Source organism: Triticum aestivum, chromosome 5D (assembly GCF_018294505.1).
Source record: "Triticum aestivum cultivar Chinese Spring chromosome 5D, IWGSC CS RefSeq v2.1, whole genome shotgun sequence".
NCBI lineage: Eukaryota > Viridiplantae > Streptophyta > Magnoliopsida > Poales > Poaceae > Triticum > Triticum aestivum.
Genome location: NC_057808.1, coordinates 456,132,633 through 456,147,403, shown reverse-complemented (window position 1 = coordinate 456,147,403; position 14,771 = coordinate 456,132,633).

Genomic DNA, 14,771 nt, shown 5'->3' with positions numbered 1-14,771 from the left:
CCTTTATAATCCAAATAGCATTGTTTTTACAATTGGGATACATGTCACTCAAACATGATACTCTTCGAGCACTGAGCCTCTATTGAACGAGCACCTTCTAGGACTTCTTCAAAATAGTGCTCGGCCGAAACCTGGCCTACGGCCGGATTCTGGGTTGCAATAGCGGTGGCCTCCATCTTTGTCCAGTATGTCTTGACACGGGCAAGAGCCATCCGCGCACCCTCTATGCACGCCGACCTCTTTACAGCGTCGATATGCGGCACAGCACCAAGAAATCGTTGCACTAAACCAAAATAACTATTCGGCCTTGGTCCTTCCGGCCAAAGATGATCCACAACAGACCTCGTGGCAAGCCCGGACAACCTATGGAGCTCAGCCCACTCGGCCATTTTCTCATTTAACAGGAGCAGATGCGTTGGAGCACTGAACTGCGAGCAGAACAACTTTTCCACTTCGTGATCTTTTTGATCTTTGAAAAACTCAGTCACATCAGCAGCACTCGTTGCCAAGTCCAAGTACGCGTCTGCAGAACTCCATAATTGATCCAGAAGGGCATACTTAGGATCTCCGAACTTCGTCCGCAACAAAAAGGGCTTCCCAGCCGTGATATCTCCGGCTTAACGCAGCTCCTCCTTCACCGCTCTGATTTTAGAGCGGGTTTCATTGGCTGCTACCATGGCTTTCTCCAGGTCCGCTGCCTTCGTTTGGCTTTCCCTTTCAAGAAGCTCATACCGGTCGGCGGCATCCTTCAGCTCAATAGCCATCTTGGCTATTTTATCTTTGCTCTGGCGATGAGCAGCCTTTTCGGCTCTTAAATCTTCGACCGCCTTTAGGGCGGCTGCATCACTTCTCCTTGCTTGTTCCTTGGCTCGGGCAAGCTCTGCTCGAAGGGTCTCCACGGCGGTAGCTCCATCTGCAGTCACAGAATATTATAGATACTAGCATCATGCTCCTCTTAATACCTGTTAACCACCGGAGCATACATACATTGTGCCTCGTCAAGCCGCTTGTTTATAAGCACGATGTCGGCATCTGCCGCATCAAGTTGCCGCTTCAGTTCGGCAAACTCACCAGTCCGGCCAGCCACCGGACCATCAGCCGCCTACAGATGAAAGCAGCATGATCATCACCTGGGACTATGATTCTCTGTTTGCCGCCTTTGGACAGCAACCAGAGTCTCAGGGGCTACTATCTGTATAGGGCACACCTAGCATGTGCGGTACCGTCAATATATATATATATATATATATATATATATATATATATATATATATATTACTTTGCGTACCTCAAAGCCTCTTAGCAGGCTCATAAAAGCTTCATGCAACCCACTTTTGGTAGAGAAAATCCTCTCAACCACCGTACCCATCAAAGTACGATGCGCCTCTGAGACAGTCGCTTGCTCCAGAAGATTCATCAGTGCGTCCGGTTGTGCACCGGACAGTCCCGGACTCTTTCTGTTGCTCTCCTTAGGAGCCGAGTACTCCGGACTTTGGGTGGCCGAAGGGTTACCTTCTGGCCTTGGCGGATCAGGAGAAATCCTCCGTGACGACACCTCAGGGTCGTCCGCCTCATGAGGCGGAGAGACAGGGGGAGGCGTTTCGCTCTCCATCATCTCCCGAAGAAGATCCCCCGAAGACGAACTCTGTTGAGAAGGGCTACGATCCGAACTACAAGACATATGTCTCGGTTATTGTCCTCAGAAATGAAGCAGGATATATTTACCAAAAGTACTTTTGTTTACTTACAACTCGGTGGAGGGTTGGTCCCCTTGCGGGCACTGTGCGGTAAGGATGCCCTCCGGGGCAGGGCCCCCTGGCGAAGATTTCTTCCCTCGTTTGGAAACCATCGTTTCCAAGTCTTCAGAGGCGGTCCTCTTCCTTCCTTGGGGAGAGGGAATTTTAGATTCTTCTCCCCGGTTATCCTCCTTCGCGGAGACACTAATTCCCCCGGTTTGGACGAGTAATGAGTGAGGCCCGCTTTCGGCTTCTTTATTCTCCCCTTTATCTTTCCCTGATGGTGCTTGATAAGGCGCGAGCTCGAGCATTCTGGCTAGAACAGGATCCGGCGAGCCTTCGGGAAGGGGGGTCGAACACCTGATCATCTTCGCCTTTTTTATCCAGTCCTGGTCAAAGAGCAACTTTTCAGAATGATGTTGTGATTAAGAGACAGCATGTTCGGCCGTAGAATTACTTACTTGGGTATCTGGACGATTGCAGTTTAGGCCCGCGTCCTCGGTGGTGTCCGGACACTTTATTCGTGATCCGAAGAACAATCCATACATCTCTTCGAGCGTCACGCCGAAGAATCGCTGAATAGTTCGCGGTCCTTCCGGGTTGAACTCCCACATACGGAGAGGTCGACGTTGGCATGGCAGGACCTGACGAACTAGCATGACTTGCATTACCTTGACAAGGCTGACATCTCTCTTGAGGAGATCTCGGATGCGACTCTGCAATGTCGGCACGTCATTAACCAGCCCCCAGTCCATCCCCTTATTGACCCATGATGCCAGTTGTGGTGGGGGGCCCGAACGGAAGGCGGGGGTAGCTACCCACTTAGTACTTCGGGGAGCCGTGATGTAAAACCACTCCCGCTGCCATAAGTTGGACATCTCCGAGAAGGATCCCTTTGGCCATCGAGCATCGACGCCTTTTGCCTATTATGGCACCTCCGCATTCTGCGTGTTGCCCATTGATCGTCTTCGGCTTCACATTGAAGGTCTTGAGCCATAAGCCGAAGTGCGGGGTGACGCGGAGGAAGGCCTCACACACGACGATGAACGACGAGATGTGAAGGATGGAATCCGGAGCCAGATCATGGAAATCGAGCCCGTAATAGAACATAAGCCCTCTAACAAAGGGATCAAGACTAAACCCTAGCCCTCTGAGGAAATGGGAGACAAATACGACACTCTCGTTGGGTTCGGGAGTGGGGATGACCTGCCCTTGAGCAGGCAGCCTGTGCGAGATTTTGGCGGTCAGATACTTGGCTTTTCTTAACTTCTTGATGTCCTCCTCTGTGACAGAGGAGGCTATCCACCGGCCTTGAAGGTTGGATCCGGACATGATTGAAGGTCCGAAACGCTTAGCCTGAGCCTTGGGTGTTGGAATTCAAGGTGGGGGAAGGGAAGGATCGAGTGCGAGAAGAAAAGGACAGGCCTTGGCCTCTTTATAAAGAGGGTGAATATCAAGCGTCCTCCGCGTGGCCGTTTGGAACTTGCCTAAAATCGAGGAGTCATACCAGCGGGCACGATTGGGTTACCCACACCCGTATTGATGAGAATCCCGTGATAAGGGGAACACGATCTCTGCTTCGACAAGACGTGCCAATGAAACTGCCTCGCAACACGTGCAGTGGCAGGCTGGTTGAGAAAAACGGTTCGAATAATGACCGGGCTGTGGCGTGATGTCACGCTATAAAACTTGTCAGCAGATTAGATTTGTGGAATATTATACTCTCTACAGTGGTATGTGGAATTTATTTTGCAGAGCCGGACACGATCTTTGTGTTCAAAATCTTCTATGGAGAATCCGGAGGAAGAACCCGCCTTGCAATACCGAAGACAATCTGCGCGCCGGACTCATCGTCATTGAAGCCTGGTTCAGGGGCTACTGAGGGAGTCCTGGATTAGGGGGTCCTCGGACTGCCGGACTATATACTTTGGCCGGACTGTTGGACTATGAAGATACAAGATTGAAGACTTCGTCCCGTGTCCGGATGGGACTCGCCCTTGCGTGGAAGGCAAGCTTAGCAATTCGGATATGTAGATCTCCTCCCTTGTAACCGACTCTATGTAACCCTAGCCCCTTCCGGTGTCTATATAAACCGGAGGGTTTAGTCCGTAGGACAACAACAATCATAATCATAGGCTAGCTTCTAGGGTTTAGCCTCTACGATCTCGTGGTAGATCAACTCTTGTAATACTCATATCATCAAGATCAATCAAGCAGGAAGTAGGGTATTACCTCCATCGAGAGGGCCCGAACCTGGGTAAACATTGTGTCCCCCGCCTCCTGTTACCATCCGCCTTAGACGCACAGTTCGGGACCCCCTACCCGAGATCTGCCGGTTTTGACACCGACAGCCACCGCAACCGCGCCGGCCTCACCGACTCGGTAGCTGGAGCTGCCTACTTCACCGGGCCGCCAGATAGGTCGCACCCTCATCTCAAATCACTTTATTTAGGCATCAGTTGTCTAAATTTTTATTCTGGGCCAATCGATTCCCAATGGGAAGCAGCACCCCTCGAGCCGGCGGAGCTCCTAGGCTGCCGGTTGGCTGGTGTCTAACGTAAGGGTGCGGGGGGCAAGTTCGCTGTGAAAGCAGCGCTTAGATGGCTATATTAGAGTTGCACGGGTTGAATGTACTACCGCCGCCGGATCTGAATGACGGTGAGTCCTTGTGGATTGGCCCGGAGGCGGCGCAACCACGGCAGTGCGGTAGGGCAGGGAGCGCGGTTTTGGTTGGGGCCACGGACGGTGGAGGTAGGCTGCTCTGCCGGTGGTCGCTGGCTCTTCCAGGAAGATTCCGAACAGTGTCAGCCGGGAGCCACAAGACGACCATCAAGCCATCCGACGTAGATCGGACAGTACCAAAATAAAATAAAATCATGTGACCCCAATTTAGTCTTCAATCAACAGACGTGTGACCACCCTCGTACCTTGCTGTTGATCTCTTAGGGTATTTCTTCAGATCAGAGAGATGTGTCGTTCTTAACATTATGTGTTTTCTGCATCTTCAGCCACACTGTCTTCCGACTCACCGCAGCTGCTCCAACAAGGGAAGCATACACCAGAAGGGAGCTATAGTCCCCACTCAACAGTTCCCTGCATCGAATGCGCGTGCTCGACATGGACAGCTACAACAACTGCAGGGCCATCGACAAGTCAGCACATGATGCTCACTCTTATGGATGGCGGCCAGATAGGTTGTACCCTCATCTTACTTGTGTGCAACATTTATGGATTTGTTATTCATCTAAGCATGGAAAATAGATTATCACATTTCACTGTATATTCATGCTGATCTCTTACGGGTCTTGTTCAGGAGTTAACGTCGTTCCATAGTTCAGCTAAGAGACTTGTTCTTTAGGTAACGATGTTCCGTAGTTATCATCCATCAGCCAATGCTACCCCACAGGCTGGTGATTATAGTATTATACCACTTCTAGTATAACCTATGTTGTTCTTTAATACTTTTGTGTGCCATCTAGTTAATCTCGAGTACAAACGATACATATTCTGTAGCTTTCATCCATGTTCTCCCTTTAGTTTTTTAGATCTGTTGCTACTAGTTAACCCCAGTCTACTATTTATGCCGTCTCCTACAGGCACCCATTACATAAATATAACTACTAGTTGTCTTCCATGCATGTCAGATATAATTGCACACACTGATTTATCCACAAGAACCTCACGGAGCAATGTAACTGCCAACAAACTTGACGTCAATGATACCCAATATGATGGAACATGTAAAGGCAGTTCTTCACAAGACTTGCAGAAAGATGATGAATCCTATTCACCCCACAAGGTCCTTACTCTAACTTGGCCCTTCATATGGGTACAGCATGTATATAATGTCCTGGAGTGCATCTACTCTGTTGCAATGCCTTGTGCTTAGCCTGCTGATCATGCATGTAAATATGGCATACCTTCCTGTTTTTCAGTACCTATTCCATTAATGATAACATGTTTTAAAATTCAAGTACTGTCATTCTACTCTATCGCAATGCCATCTTCTTAGTTTGGACATCATGCTTCTCAATATCTTATGCATCGTTATTCATCAGTATGTACTTCATTTGTCTACCATACCATGTTCTTGTTTTTTTACATTGAACTGTTGTTCTAGTGATCTCTTGCAATGCCATCTTAGTTTCCCAATCATACACACATATGTTGCCTTAGTGTTTTTATGTATGTATTCCGCTAGCATACAGTTTTACATTCAAGTAGTGTTTTTTTACACTGTTGTCCTGTTGGATCCCCAGCTCTTACATCATACTCCCTCTGTCCGGATTACATGTCGCAGAAATGGATAAAATTGGATGTATCTAGAACTGAAATACGCCTAGACCCATCCATTTATTTCCAGATGGAGGGAATAAATGTCAATATGTCATGCCTTTCTATTCTTCAATACCTATTCCATCTCTGTTGTAGCATGTTTTATAATTGAAGCACCATTCTTCTATATAAGGCATGCAAAGGGAAGACGGCTATGTTAGAATCTGAAGGGTTACAAACCAGGTCTTTGCAAAAGATCCAAACGCCAGGAGATAATAAACCAACTCCATTTTTCATAGATACTGCTCCAGCATAGAGAAACCCAACTCCCACTGATATTAAGCAGATTCCAGTGGCCAAAGAACTAGTCCGCTCCAGTCCAGCAAAAGAATGTCAACTCCATTCTAAGAAGTGTGTGCGTATCCTCGCATCATGAAATTTTATAGCATTCTGATCATATTTTCTACATGTTTCTTACCCATCTCTCCTTTAGAAAATAAGGTTAAATGATAGAAGACTTCTTCATTGGGATTGTATTTGAGGAAAATATCTTGCGGGAATTCTCTATGCTCCAATGCTGATGTAAGTACCTGTTGTATATCACTATATTTTTACATCAGCATGTATTTTGTTAATCAGCGTGAATCCAACCTTTATCTGATATAAAATTAGTTGTAGCAAAATGTTAAAGGCGACAATGTTGATTTTTGTAAGGAAAACTGCCTGGTAGTTTTGCATACTGAGCTGCATGAGTGTACTATCTCATATCATGCACATTACTGAATTGTTGTGTCGCTCTGGTTGCCCATCCATTCATTGTGTCAATGTTGCTTTCGTATTACCTTACCTGGATGATGATAGTTGTGCCATATTGTGTTAATTTGGTGTAGGATGGTGTGGTCTGGTTGCCCAAACGTTCGTCGTGTCAATGTTGCTTTCCTATTATATGACCTGGCCAATGATAGCAATGCTAGTGTGTTAATTTGGTGCAGGCTGCTGAAGATAAGAAGACAAACTCTGAAAACAGCAAGGCAACCCCATTATTTCTTTCCAATAAATCTAGCCCGGGTAATATGGCAATAACCCTTGATTAATCTGTTTGGTTCCCCTCCTAATTCATGTTATGATGTAGTGGTCGAGACACTCTTCACTATCAATAATAGAAGCCTGCCAAAATCGCCATCTAAATCTGTTCAGTTTCCTCTGTATCGAATGTAACGGAAAAAATGTATGTTTGTGAACCAATTAATGGCTGAAGCAATGATGGAGGAATCAGAGGTGCACATTCGTGTGCAACAACAACTGATCAATGTTTTCAGAGACAGTGTAGCAAAGCAGCAAGAACTTGCCCACATGCTTATGGGTGTCATCCGCGCTGAGGTTGCAGATTGTGACGTTGTAGATCGGTAGGTTCTGTTCATTTATTTGCACTGGCATCAATCTTTGATTGCCTAGTGGATGTAATTTCCTATAATATATGCTGGATGTGCAATGTTTTTCCCTATATGTCGTACCTTTGCTTGATCGGTTTTGGTCCTATGCATAATTGCTCGTCGTAATGGGCTCAAATTATCTAATTGGGCCAAAAGACATGTACGAACTTTAGTGGGCCCATTAAGTTAATGGACCGTTACCAGGCCGAAAGTTAATTGTCGGCCCTCTTACCTCCCGGGTCGTTAACAGGCCGACATCGAAGCGGGCAACAAGCGGGCCCATTTGATCTCATGGGCCGTTAACAAACCGATACTAGGTCGGGCTACATATGGCCCAACTATACTATGGGCCTTTACCAGGCCGAAAGAGACAGCGGGCTCGTACTGGACCATGAAGAGCATGGGCCGCGAAGAGGCCGAAAGTCAGGTCATACTGTAAATGGCCCAACTGTGTTGTGGGCCTTTAGCAGGCCGGAAGAGAAACCGGGCTAGTATTGGACCATGAAGAGCATTGGCCGTTAAAAGGCCAAAACTCAGGTCCGACTGCAAATGGCCCAACTCACTTATGGGTCGTCAATAGGCTGAAAGACACACCAAGCCGGAAATTGGCCCAACACTTAATGGGTCGCTAAAAGGCCGAAAGATGTACATCTCGAAAATTGGCCCATCCCTTGAATGGGCCGTTAATAGGCCGAAACCACATTGGGCCGATATTGAGCCCAAATATATAGCGGGCTGTTAACAGGCTCGAACTGACGATGGGCTGCAATGCTGTCAAATCGTTAACGGGTCGTTGACGGGCCGAATTGGCACATCTCGTATGGGCCGTGGGCTTAAATGGGCCTGACACAATTAGGCCTTATATGGGCCGGCCTGCTAATTCTTACTAGGCCGACCTTTTCACCGGAATGGGCCACTTTTGGGCCGCGCCACGTGTCGATCTATCACAGGCGCCTCCTGTCCAATGAGTGGATGACATCTGTCCCAACGGTGAGCCGACAAGTGGTTCCTCCGGCCAATGAGAATTTTACAGGTGGAAAATCCCCATTGGTCCGGGCTGTTAATGGGTTATCGGATCCAAACTGGAACCCGATAGCATAACGGCGACCCGTTACGATGGATGCCACATGTCGGTCACCCTTGATGAAAGCACTTCTATGACGCGTGATATATCATCATGGAAGTGGACACTTCCGTGATGATAATTTTGGTAATGTCATGGAACACTTCTATGACAACACAGGTATGACTATCTTGATTCTATCATAAAATCATCATGGATATACATGCATGACAGAAAACATGACCTACTGTGACAAACACGTATCATCACGGAAGTGTATTTTTTTTGTAGTCAGTACAGATAATATCATCAACATATATTTGGCACACGAATAATTCATCATCATAGGTTTTGGTGAAAAGAGTGGGGTCAAGTGAACCGGGTTTGAAGCCTTTCTTCATGAGGAATTCCTTCAAAGTATCATACCACGCCCGAGGGGCATGCTTAAGGCCATAGAGGGCCTTGTTGAGTCTGAAGACTTTGTCAGGATGCTTAGGATCTTCAAAACCTGGGGGTTGAGCAACATATACTTCTTCCTCAAGCTTACCATTGAGGAATGCACTTCTCACATCCGTTTGATATAAGATGATATTATGATGGTTAGCATAAGCAAGTAATACGTGAATAGCCTCAAGTCTAGCTACATGTGCAAAAGTTTTATCGAAATCAATTCCTTCAACCTGTGTGTAGCCTTGAGCTACAAGATGAGCCTTATTCCTCACCACAAGGCCATTTTCATCTTGCTTGTTGCGGTAGATCCATTTGGTGCAGATCATATTGTGCTTGCGTGGGTCTGGTCGCTGATGCATCTCCAACGTATCGATAATTTTTTATTGTTCCATGCTATTATATATTCTGTTTTGGATGTTTAATGGGCTTATTTATACACTTCTATATTATTTTGGGGACTAACCTATTAACCGGAGGCCCATCACAAATTTCTGTTTTTTTTGCCTATTTCAGTGTTTCGCAGAAAAAGAATATCAAACGGAGTCCAAACGGAATGAAACCTTCAGGAACGTGATTTTTGGAACAAACGTGATCCAGAGGACTTGGAGTGGACGTCAAGCAACAGACGAGGAGGCCACGAGGTAGGGGGCGCGCCAACCCCCCCCCCCCCCCCAGGCGCTCTCTCCACCCTCGTGGGCCCCTTGTGGCTCCACCGACCTACTTCTTCCTCCTATATATACCTACGTACCCCCAAACCATCAGAAGCGACCACGAAAACCTAATTCCACCGCCGCAACCTTCTATACCCGTGAGATCCCATCTTGCGGCCTTTTCCGGCGTCCTGCCGGAGGGGGCATTGATCACAGAGGGCTTCTACATCAACACCATAGCCTCTCTGATGATGTGTGAGTAGTTTACCTCATACCTTCGGGTCCATAGTTATTAGCTAGATGGCTTCTTCTTTATCTTTGGATCTCAATACAAAGTTCTCCTCGATTCTCTTGGAGATCTATTCGATGTAATCTTCTTTTGCGGTGTGTTTGTCGAGATCTGATGAATTGTGGGTTTATGATCAAGATTATCTATGAATAATATTTGAATCTTCTCCGAATTCTTTTATGTATGATTGGTTATCTTTGCAAGTCTCTTCGAATTATCAGTTTGGTTTGGCCTACTAGATTGATCTTTCTTGCAATGGGGAAGTGCTTAGCTTTGGGTTCAATCTTGCGGTGTCCTTTCCCAGTGACAGCAGGCGCAGCAAGGCACGTATTGTATTGTTGCCATCGAGGATAAAGATGGGGTTTATATCATATTGCATGAGTTTATCCCTCTACATCATGTCATCTTGCTTAAAGCGTTACTCTGTTCTTATGAACTTAATACTCTAGATGCATGCTGGATAGCGGCCGATGTGTCGAGTAATAGTAGTAGATGCAGAATCGTTTCAGTCTACTTGTCACGGACGTGATGCCTATATACATGATCATACCTAGAATTCTCATAAATATGCTAAATTCTATCAATTGCTCGACAGTAATTTGTTCACCCACCGTAATACTTATGCTATCATGAGAGAAGCCACTAGTGAAACCTATGCCCCGGGGTCTATTTTCCATCATATTAATCTCCCGTTATTTAAATTACTGTTTGCTTACTTTCTTTACTTTTACCCTTTATCATAAAAATACCAAAAATATTATCTTATCATCTCTATCAGATCTCACTCTCGTAAGTAACCGTGAAGGGATTGACAACCCCTTTATCACGTTGGTTGCGAGGTTCTTATTTGTTTGTGTAGGTGCAAGGGACTTGAGCGTGACCTCCTACTGGATGGATACCTTGGTTCTCAAAAACTGAGGGAAATACTTACGCTACTTTACTGCATCATCCTTTCCTCTTCAAGGGAAAACCAACGCAGTGCTCAAGAGGTAGCAGTTGCTTGACAAGTTCCCAGACATTGTTGAGTTTGAACTGATGTAATTCCTCTTGCATCGCTTGAATCCACTCAGGCTCCAGGAAGGCCTCATCTACTTTGGTGGGCTCTGTGGTAGAGACAAAAGAAAAGTGCCTACAAAAGTTAGACAAATGAGAAGACCTTGAGCATGTGAGAGGACCTGGTGTGTTGATGTCGTCGATGATTTTCTCGATCTGCACTTCATTTGCAACGCAAGGATGAGCAGGTTGACGACGTTGATTAGGCTCAGCATTTTCTTCAGAGCCATTTTACTCAGGTGCACCAGCATGATGTTCTTCACTTTCTGGAATGACTTCTTCAGCAGATTCTTTGGTAGGAATGACATCCTCAGTAGCCTTGAACTTAATGGATTCCTCAGGAGACATTTCATCTAGCACAGAAGGTAGGTGCTCTCTTTGCGAGCCGTTAGTTTCATTGAACCGCACATCTATAGTTTCAAAAACCTTGTGATGAACGGTGTTGAAGACCCTGTAGGTGTGCGAGTCCTTTCCGTAACCAAGCATAAAACATTCATGTGCTTTCGATGCAAATTTAGAATTGTGATGAGGATCTCTAATCCAACATTTAGCACCGAAGACTTTGAAATAACTCACATTGGGTTTCTTGTCAATGAGGAGTTCATATGATGTCTTTTTGAAGAATTTGTGAAGATATACCCTGTTGATGATGTGGCACACAGTATTAATTGCCTCGGGCCAGAAATGACGAGGCGTCTTGTATTCATCAAGCATAGTGCGAGCCATCTCAACAAGAGTCCTGTTCTTGCGCTCCACGACGCCATTCTGCTGGGGAGTATAAGGAGCGGATAACTCATGAGTAATACCAAGTTCATCAAGATAGTCATCAACACCAGTATTCTTGAACTCGGTCCCATTGTCACTTCGGATGTGCTTGATCTTCACACCAAAATTGGTTGAAGCCCTCGAGGAAAATCATTTGAAGACTTCTTGCACTTCAGTTCTGTAAGTGATGATATGCACCCATGTGTAACGAGAATAGTCATCAACAATAACAAAGCCATATAAAGATGCAGCATTGGTGAATGTGGCATAGTGAGTAGGGCCAAACAGATCCATGTGAAGCAATTCAAATGGACGAGTGGTAGTCATGATAGTCTTTGAGGGATGCTTGGCCTTGGTCATCTTTCCAACTTCACAAGCTCCACACAGGTGATCCTTGAGGAATTTGACACCCTCGACGCCAATGACATGCTTCTTCTTCGCGAGCGTGTGCAAGTTCCTCATGCCAGCATGACCTAGTCGTCGATGCCATAACCAACCTTCTGAAGCTTTTACAAGTAGACATGTGGCAGGTTGAGGTCCTTTAGATAAATCAACAATATACAAGTCTCCTCTCCTAAAGCCTTCGAAGACTTTGGAATGGTCAGCTTCCATGATCACAACACAACGCTACTTGCCAAAGACAACAACCATATCAAGATGACAAAGCATTGAGACAGACATGAGGTTGAATCCTAAGCACTCGACAAGCATGACTTTGTCCATGCGTCGATCCTTTGAGATCGCAACCCTACCTAGACCCAATACCTTGCTTTTGCCCTTGTCAGTGTAGGTGATATGCTTCAGATGTGATGGAGATAAGGCAGTGTCCATTAATAAGTTCCTGTCACCAGTCATGTGATTTGTACATCCACTGTCGAGGCCCCACTCAGTAGCTTTGGGTTGATCATCCTGCAGATGAATTAGTGCATCTTACGAACTCATATACTTCATCTGTGAAGAATATGACATCAAATTCATCAGATCACTTTCATCAAGCAATACAACAGATAAAGCAGTATAAGGATGTGAGAAATGAAAATTCATTTCTTCATGATTAGCTTGTGTCCTTTCAAGCATATTTAGGTCTCCAGCAAATTCTTTAGATGTTTAAATTCGTCTGGAGACCTGACCCTGCATAGGAGATTAGTTCTTTTTCTTCACCACCCACATCTAGAGGGGTGGCAAAGAGTTCATCATTCTGCGAACTCCATAAGAGAAAGGTGGCATAGAAGCCAGTCCACTTTGTTTCACAGAAGAGGGGTTAGAGTAAGCATATGAATAAGGAGAGAAATTCTTCGAGGATTTATGAACATAATGATTTGAAGAATAATGCACATATTCATAGCCCTTAGGCTTTCCCTGTGAAACAGAAGTGTTAGCACGATGATGTTCATATGAGGATTTTGATCCATATGAGGACTTGGATCCATATGAAAACTTTGGTCCATATGGAGAATTTGATCTGGGGTTCTTATTCTTCACAGGTGGTGCCATGATGACATTCACCTGAAGACTTTCAAGGCACCTTTTGGGAACCCAGATTTTCTTCATAGGGGGGCCATTCCTGTAGTTAGTGCCAACATATCTAGCAAATACTTCATCATTCTGATTTTTGAACAGTTTATAGTTGAGTCGAATGACTCATCAAAAGAATATGAAGATTCACAAGTAAAGCCAGATAAAGTGGATGGATCTACGGGAGGTCCCTTTGCAGCAACCCATGAGGTTTTGGGGTACTGCTCAGGTTTCCAGTAGGTCCCATCAGCATTGAGTTTCCTCTCAAAGGCAATACCCTCTTTCCTAGGGTTCCTATTGAGGATCTGCTTTTTAAGCACATCACAAAGAGCCTGTTGCCCTTTGAGGCTTTTGTACATGTCTGTCACATAAAATTCCTTCAGCCCTGCATTGTTACTGATACTAGTAGCATCCTCAGATGAGGAATTCATGATAATAGAGACAGTTGAAGAATTTGTAGCAACAGAAGCATTTGAACTTTCAGGTGAAGAATTAGCAGATTCACGTTTAATGCATTTCAAACATGGTGGAATGAATTCATCCTGAGCGGCACTGATCTATTGAGCAAGCAATGAATCACGTTCCTTCTGAAGATCTTCATAACTCGCCCTTAGCTTCTCAAGATCTTGCTTTCTTTGAAGAAATTCATAAGAAAGCTTCTCATGACCGGCTAAGAGAGTGTTATGATGATTTTGAAGGTTGTCAAACTTAGACTGAAGTCTCTGAAGATTATCAGTCAGAGTTTGAGTTCGATCCATTTATTCACCCAACATATCATCGCTTTCATCTAGCATGTTTTGAACTTTTTCCAAAGCTCTTTGGTGTTTAGTGGCAAGGGAAGCAAGCTTGGTATAGCTGAGTCCAAATTCATCATCACTAGACTCAGATAGGAAGCATTCAGCTACCTTGGCACCTTTTTCCATAAGGCATGGTGCAGAGGATGATGATTCAGGATCGAAAGTCATCGTTTTGAGAGATTCCTTGAACTCCTCAAACCAGGGATCATGACAAGTCCAATGACCTTCATAGACATCGGAGAGTCAGTCCCAGATAAGCTTCGCATGGCAGAGATGCATAATGTTCCTAAACTAATTTCGGGATAAGCAGGAGCAGATGACATGCTTCGCTATGATGTCAAGTCGAGTGTACTTGTGAATATCATCAGCCTCCACCATCTTGCAAAGATCAGTAACACCAATCTCAGTGTCGGTCCACAACTCGTTGTCCATCACCATGAGACGCTTCTTCATCATGGCCTTCCACTTGGGATAATCATGACCGTCAAAGATGGGGCATGTCATTTTCTTCATTCTTGCGGTCGACATAACTAGAACTCCAGGCGGTTAAACCAAAGTCACACAGAACAAGGGAGTACCTTGCTCTGATACCAATTGAAAGTGCGTTATATCGACTAGAGGGGGGTGAATAGGCAATTTTTACAAATTCGTCATTGAGGAATTTCAAGGTGAGGAAATTCCTAAGTCACGAACAACAAGCAGCGGAATAAGTACTCAGATGCAAGCATAACAGAGTAGTAGCACA